The 7529-nt window shown below is 39.7% G+C and overlaps 1 long non-coding RNA gene across 1 annotated transcript; it reads left to right on the forward strand.

Annotated features, from left to right (window-relative positions):
* Positions 1 to 6249: 6249 nt before the first annotated feature.
* Positions 6250 to 6811, forward strand: LOC117934231. Its single transcript, XR_004654449.1, has 2 exons — positions 6250 to 6433; positions 6516 to 6811. It is a non-coding gene; the product is annotated as an uncharacterized LOC117934231 (long non-coding RNA).
* The last annotated feature ends 718 nt before the right edge of the window (positions 6812 to 7529 follow it).

Below are 7529 nucleotides of genomic sequence, written 5' to 3' on the forward strand. Positions count from 1 at the left end.
GAATTAATTCCATATTCTTTGTCATTCACACCTGGGAAGCTCAAAAGCAAATTATTAATTATTTCTAAACCAATTTTGGAGACAAATTCAGGCAGTCTTGGCAGGAGTCCGCCACTTTCGGGCAAGCTGATGGTATCTTCTGAGGTCACACTTTTGGGCACAGTAGAAAGCATGTGCATGGCAACTGAAATCACCTATAACAGGGGTCTCATTGACGAATCTTTGTGAACAGAATCGCTCTCAATCCCTTTTTGTAGGTCAAAGAGTCTAGAAATGTCTGGATTGGTTTTGAAAGCTATCCACTTCAAAGCTATACTGACTACGGGACTCGTATGGCTCTAAGACCAGATCTCTTTGTCATCATCCACAATACCAGTGTTAAAAGCAATAATTTTCTATTGTGATCTAGTAAGACCACTGTCAGAATTTGAGATGACATCTAAATCATGTACGGATTCTTCAGTATTTATGAGACCTTCATGAAAGTTGGTTTCCTTTTGACTGGAAAACCTTGAAGGAGGACTTGATCTGTTCCTCTTTTCTGCAAGCTCAGATACACATGCCTGACCAGAAACAATGCCAGTGACACTTTTCTCTGGAATATTCGATAGCAGGGGCTCATTCACTTTGTTATTCTTAGATGATGCGATTACTTCATTAATACCAACGACTGAAGTTTAAACCAACAGAAGTTATTTTCTCTTTTGGATGCGCTGTATTATTGAAGCTGGAGGCTGCAAATGGCCTAAGGGTGGAACTGCCTGGAGCTTCTCCTGGTGTCCTTGTTAATTGTGAATTTGACACACAAAAAATAGGAATCGATACTTTATTTGTGACTTCCTTCTTCTTGGTGACCTCGAGTGAAGACATTCCACCAGAACCAATGCTGGTAGCAACCTTTTCTGAAACCATACTGTTAAGAGATCCTTCCACTCTATTGTTTTCCAATGAAATATTAGTCCCACTGGAACAAGGCTTCGTACCAAAAGTTTGCACGGTTTCAAGACCAGAAGCTGTCATTTTCTCCTTCAACTGTTTTGGGATCTTTATCACATAAGGATGGGTCGGCCACAACACTTGGCAAGCAGTCTAGTTTTACAGGTTCCTCATTAAGTTTATTCAACTGTGAACTTGAATCATCCATATTAGGCAGTGTAATTTTCCTAAGCTCTCTATTTCTAAGTATCAAACACAAATTTCTATCAGAAACAACCGTGGGGTTTAAAGTGGCCATAATTGCCTTGGTTACTAGTGAATTGGATTTGAAAGAAACATCAAGTTCTACTGGACTCTTTTCTCTCTCGTCTACCATTCCATAATCCAAATATTCAAGGAGATCTTTAACTCTATATTGACTGACACTGCACAAACGAGAAGCCCCAAATCTTATATTCTGATCTTGTATTTATTATCAATAGAATCTATCATTGTTGAGACAAGTGAAAGCCTACTAGGATTCCAGCCCAGAATTCCACGAACAGAGAAACCCAGAAATAGAAGTAAGTTCTAAGTCTCAATAGATCACATCCGGAACCCGGTTTAACAACTTTCTTGCCTTGAAGAAGAAATACCCAATCTGATTCAACAATCTGCAATCGCGTGCCAAACCCCACAAAGAGCCCACATTCTACACAGCCTTCGTAAAGTTTCTACCTTTCATGAAATACTCAATGCCCTCGTGGTCTCCGTAGCCCAAACGCCAAAGGAGGTAAGAGAAATAAATACATAGAAGCAGAAGACAAGAAAATATAATCCAAAAGAAGGCAGGAGAGATACAGACGGGTGAATAGGCAAGCCACAATTCATTGTTTTCAAAAGGGCTTAAAAAGAAACAGGTAGGACTCTAAAGAATAAGAGAACGGGTCTTGGATATCAATATCAATGACAATCCCATACATCAGCCATTAATAATAGAGATTAGAAAGACTAGGAACAGGAACCAAAACAGAGCATGCTCAGGTTTAAATATATTCCGCAAGAGAAACGATCAGTCCTAAATCTCCACAAAAATCAATAAGATAACACCGGGACTTGCAGAATAATATTTAGGATCATATAGAGATGAGATGATGCAAATTTCACATAACTATACCTGAAAGAACCAATCTTTGAGAAGAATTGCTCGGCTTCCAAGGAGATGAGGACTCGTGCTGCCAGTCCTTCCCTCTGTGCTTCTCCTCAAGACAATCCCGGAATCCCCCAAAAGAATACTCCTTTTCTCCCTCTCCTTTCTCCAATGCGTGTCCCTTCTCTATGCGCGTTTTTCCCCTCCCCTAATTCTCCCATCTTTTTTTTTATATATATATGGCTGCCCCTTCTTGCAGAATATTTTGTTTCCTTATTTTTGTCTTCTCCTTCAAAAGCAAATCTTCCCAATTTCGAATTCCCCTCCAAAACCTTCCAAGGGGAGTCTCACTTTCTTTAAACTCCAATGGTAAGTTTCCTTGCAAAAGCATGAAATTTTTGAAAGTAAATAATTGAATGAGTAACTAAATAAGTAAACAAACTAGAGGACAATAATAAAAAATAAAAAAAAATATAATGAATAATCAAGTTAAGAAAAATAATATAAAGAGGAAGAAAACAAATAAAAATAAGAGTGATTGATAATCATAAAACTAAAACTAAGAAATAAAATTAAACAAATTAACTAAAACTGGGCCCCACGAGTCATGCAACCGTGTAAGTCATACAAAAAGTGAGTCTAAAAGTGCCTAATGGGCCAAGTGTGCCTAAGTGGGCCTAGAGCGGTGCCTAAAGGCCAAGTGTATCTAAAAGCTATCCTAAAAATGAATGAAAAGTCTAAGTCTAAATTAGGGCTGCCAAGAGTCACAATAGGGGTTAAATAATTCCTCAACCAAAGTCTCCGAGGTAACTCAGAAAAAGGTAAGTCGTATGAGTAGTAATGGGCCACCAGGAACTACCGTGGAGCACTGAAAATGAATTTTAAAGACATGTGCTAAAGGGACAAAATTGAGGGTCTACAAATATGCCCCTCTTCGGCATAGATCACGAGTGTAGAGAATGCGAGTAAAAACGCGAGTAATGAGCGGAATGAAGTGAACTATACCGAAGAACTAAAGAAGGACCAAAGATTTTGTCTTAGCACATGGCGAGAGTAAGGTCGGAACATGAGTCTGCAACGACAAGGATGGAACAACTCTACGTGGGGGAATGGCAGTAAAGAGAGAAAGTATGTGATGAGTAGCGCAAATATGGAAAGAGATGAAAATGATGACTCAAAGTTATGGATGAGATGAATAACTCTAGATCATGGACAAAATGAACGACACTGGGTCAAAAATAGGACAAAAGACTCTGGGTCATAAGCTCAGGGCTCTAATTGGAAAGAATGACTCTAGGTCAGGATGGAAAATGACTCTGAGTCGAGAGCTCTGTGCTCTAACTAGAAAGAATGACTCTGGGTCAAAATGGAAAATGACTCTGGGTCGAGAGCTCTAGGCTCTAAATAGGAAAGAATGACTCTGGGTCAAGATGGAAAATGACTCTAGGTCGAGAGCTCTAGGCTCTAAATAGGAAAGAATGACTCTGGGTCAATATGGAAAATGACTCTGGGTCGAGAGCTCTAGGCTCTAAATAAGAAAGAATGACTCTGGGTCAAAATGGAAAATAACTCTGGGTCAAGAGCTCCGGGTTTTAATTAGGAAAGAATGACTCTGGGTCAAAATGGAAAATGACTCTGGGTCGAGAGCTCCGGGCTCTAAATAGATAGCCGATCAGGATACTTTCCTACTCAAGGTGTCGGGTCGAGGCCACTCACAAGTGGCTAGAATGATGAAAACGAAACATCGCAGGGATGTGAATGATGCAAATGACTCCGGGTCGTGAGCTTAGGGCTCGGGGTGCTATGAATGACTCTGGGTTGAGATGGAGAATGACTCTGGGTCGATGAATAGCTCAGGGCTATGAGCTCCGGGCTCTATGACTGATCGGCTAGAAGGAGAATGCGATACGCAAACTCCAGGTCAAACCACTCATGGGTGACCAAATGATGAAAGCTCAGCTAAGAGCTGGAAAGACTCCGGGTCTATAGGAAATGATAGCTCAGGGCTAGCGGGCTCAGGGCCTAAGGGAAAAAGGATAGCTCAGGGCTATAAGACTCAGGGTCTAGAAGGAATGGATAGCTCATGGCTACGAGGGTCAGGACCTAGAAGGGAATAATAGAGAAGACCAACTCGAAAGTGGACATGAAATAAATTGGCTCAAAGCCATACTCTAAATGTCAAAGATCGGACTACTGAAACCAAAAGGGAAATATGCCCCAGTATCCAAGGTGCTCACACTGAAACAACCAGTAAACCAATCATCTTCTAGAATCAATGGGTCAAGAACCGAATACATCACAACAAACCTCTGAAAAGTCAAAACTAAAAGAACTCTCTATGTCTGAAAAGTTGCTCTGTCAACGAATCTCAAAAGGTAAATCTCAAAGTGTGTATATCGTGGCTCATCTAAAAGCAAATCTCAAAGTACACAAAATGGTGCTCATCTGGATAACCCAATCGACAAGATAACAATGATGATCGAAAACAGATCCATTTCATGAACATCTAGCTAAAGGATCTACCCATGCTCCTCAAGTGAAATCTGATGTGATCCATCTCTATCTCAACAAATCCATATGGGGGCCCTGATACAGTCGATCGTCGGAAGCTCTGGGCTAGTACTCAATCTAAAACCAAATTGGCCACTGTCTCAATCTCAAGGATACTTAAAGAAAATGGGGGAAATATGCCCCAGTATAAGATTTGTGGACCCGCATTTTTCACGTGCGTCCCCACTCGATTGGCGAGACTCGCTTTTTTTTTATTTGTGAAAAATTATTTAGTTTTGGAAAAGTTGGAGCCGCCACTTATTTTATTTTTATTTTAAAGGGAAAATAAAACAAGAAAGAAAAAACCCTAAATGTGACTCCATAATTTTTGGAAAAAGCATGTCTTTGAAAAACCCGAGTCTAGGTCCGGGGATCAGGTTACTTATTGGGAAGGTACCTCTAGGAGGTAGCACCCCTCTAAGCCCTAAAAAGGTCTCTACTGACTAAGTTAAGGGTAATGTGGCAATTAATTGATTAATTGTAGATGCCTAAGTAAGCTAGGGTGATTTCGAAAAAAATTGTGTGCTAGACAAGATAAGATCACAATAAAGAAGAGTTAAGGTGCGTACCTGAACGCTTCCTAGGCACTATTATAAAACATCAATGCTTAGTTTAGATGATGTATCACACAACATGCATCTTCATCAAATATGATCAAACAATCAAATAAATATCAAGACAATCAAGTATGACACCAAACAGGGCAATGGCACGCATATTCATGAAATTTTGGAAAGTGTGGTGGTAGAGAGAGTGTACCTGATTAGCGAGCATCCACACGTCGATGGGAACAAGGGTATCTCAACAATAAATATAAAACGAATTCATGTATGTCATCAAGGAGAATAAAAAATCAGCATATCAAGCAAACAATATTGAAGAGAGTATCGTAAATGTCGAGCCCCCACCAAAGCCCTAATTAATTTCGCATGAGTTTGTTCTATGAATTCCATTGTTTGGAATCATAAAATTTATTCATGCTTAGAAAAAATCGAGAAAATCAGTTGAAAATCAAATAAAATAGTGAAAATGCGTGCCGGAAGGAAAATGGCAGCAAAAGGGTGTTGAAATCTGGATTTTATTGCCTAGAGAAGATCTAAAGATGAATTTTTCAAAGTTGAGAATGTTTAGTTGAACAATGATTCAAAAATTCAATTTAAAACAGTAAGTTCCCAATCAAAGAAGCAAATAGAGGAGAAGGTGTGTATAGCGAGGTTGTCATGAAGTGAGGTAGAGCCTGGGAATGAGATTTAAGACTGTCTCGCTGGTGTTGAATCCCCAAATACATTCTGCTCTCTCTCTCTTGGCGCTTTCTGGGGCTTCCTTATATCACTGCATTCCCCAGGTCTTTTCTGATTCCTTGAAATCCCCTACATTCAGAATTACTTCCAAGAGTTTTGGCATTAATTCTCCAATTGGTTTCAGCTTTGGAGGGTGATCATAGATCCTAGTCGAAAATGAAGGCGATTTCCTTTTCCTCAAGCCTTTCTGTACCTTCATATTCATCTATTAGCAGCCTGACTTCCTCCTCAAGTTTATGGTGCAAGGAGTTGTCTATGTCTTTTCACGTCAACACATTGATCTGCTTGAAGTTGCCCAATTTCTTTGACAAAACTCCATTTTTCGTGTCTCAAACTATGGTTCATTTTCTTTATTTCTTCTGCCTCAGAACAAAACTTGCAAATCAGAATTCTCCAGCTGTAATTTTGTATTAGAATTCTTTAACTTCCTTGCTTTATTTTTTTATTTTTATTTTTTGAGTCGTGTTTGGACATCATCACCTGTTTCGATCTTTGAGGTTCAATTTCAGATCTGAGGGTACAACTTTCTGTTCCTACTGCATTTGAGAGTATAAATTTTGCAAGTTCTAGGGAGTCATCTCAGTTCTGACAAATTACAGGTGTTCATTATGTGCAAAGGTTTGAAGTTACTGCAGTCCCTCCTACTTCTTGACAAGCTCGACAGTGTTGAAGGGATCTTTGAGAATCTGGAACGTATCTGTGAGTAATCTTGGAAACATTTGGGCAATCTGTAGATTCTTCACTTGTTCTCATTGCTAAGTTACCCCATTCCATCTGATACTTGGACCTGCCACCTCTGTTGGTTTGTTCCGTTGAACTAAGCAAGCTTGTTGATGTGTTCTGTTGAACTGAGTAACAGTATGTTTACTCTCAAATTTAAATCTTTTAACCTGAATCCAGAATCAGCAACGTCATTCGAGTTACTGGCAGTGGCAAGCCCCGATTCTTACCCAATTCTGTCGGCAGTTCCTCATTTCTTGAGACTTGCATTTCCTGGGAGAGGGTTATCTTTTGCGTTCTGGTCATTCCATTAACTGTTTGGCGCTGGTAAAGGATTAGGAAGAGTGGATATTTGATTGCAACTTTGCTGTTTAAATTCAAGGAACTAATTGATTTGCATTGTGTCCCAACATCACTACTGCTGGATTTGACTTGCTTCGACTTACTGTAAGTAGTAAAATCGTCTTCAAAATCCACCAACCCAATGGACTCTGGGAAGAAAGGTTCAGCCTTATACATGCTGTTAGCACTGGAAGTTGTCTCGAACTTAGCAAGATCAATCAAACTTTTACCTAGTTGATTTCTTTAGAACTAATGATTTAATGTTCCCACTAGCCAAAGCATCATCATCCTCATTTCAATCATGGCATCTTCGAGGAGCAAATCTGTCGTTGGACTTCATGCCGCACACGTACAATAGATGGAATAATCAGTGCTTCTCTGAGAACTTCGCAAAAGCAATGTGTTTTTCATCAGCATTGAAATCAAACATTGGAATTTTCTGTAGGTTGGCGGAATTGTCGGCAATTTCGGCATCGTATATTGCAGCAAGGCTGAAATTCTGACTTACACTTCTAAGTGTTCCAGAGAACTTAGTCATGTCTGCCTCCTAT

This window comes from Vitis riparia, chromosome 16 (genome assembly GCF_004353265.1).
Source record: "Vitis riparia cultivar Riparia Gloire de Montpellier isolate 1030 chromosome 16, EGFV_Vit.rip_1.0, whole genome shotgun sequence".
Classification (NCBI taxonomy): domain Eukaryota; kingdom Viridiplantae; phylum Streptophyta; class Magnoliopsida; order Vitales; family Vitaceae; genus Vitis; species Vitis riparia.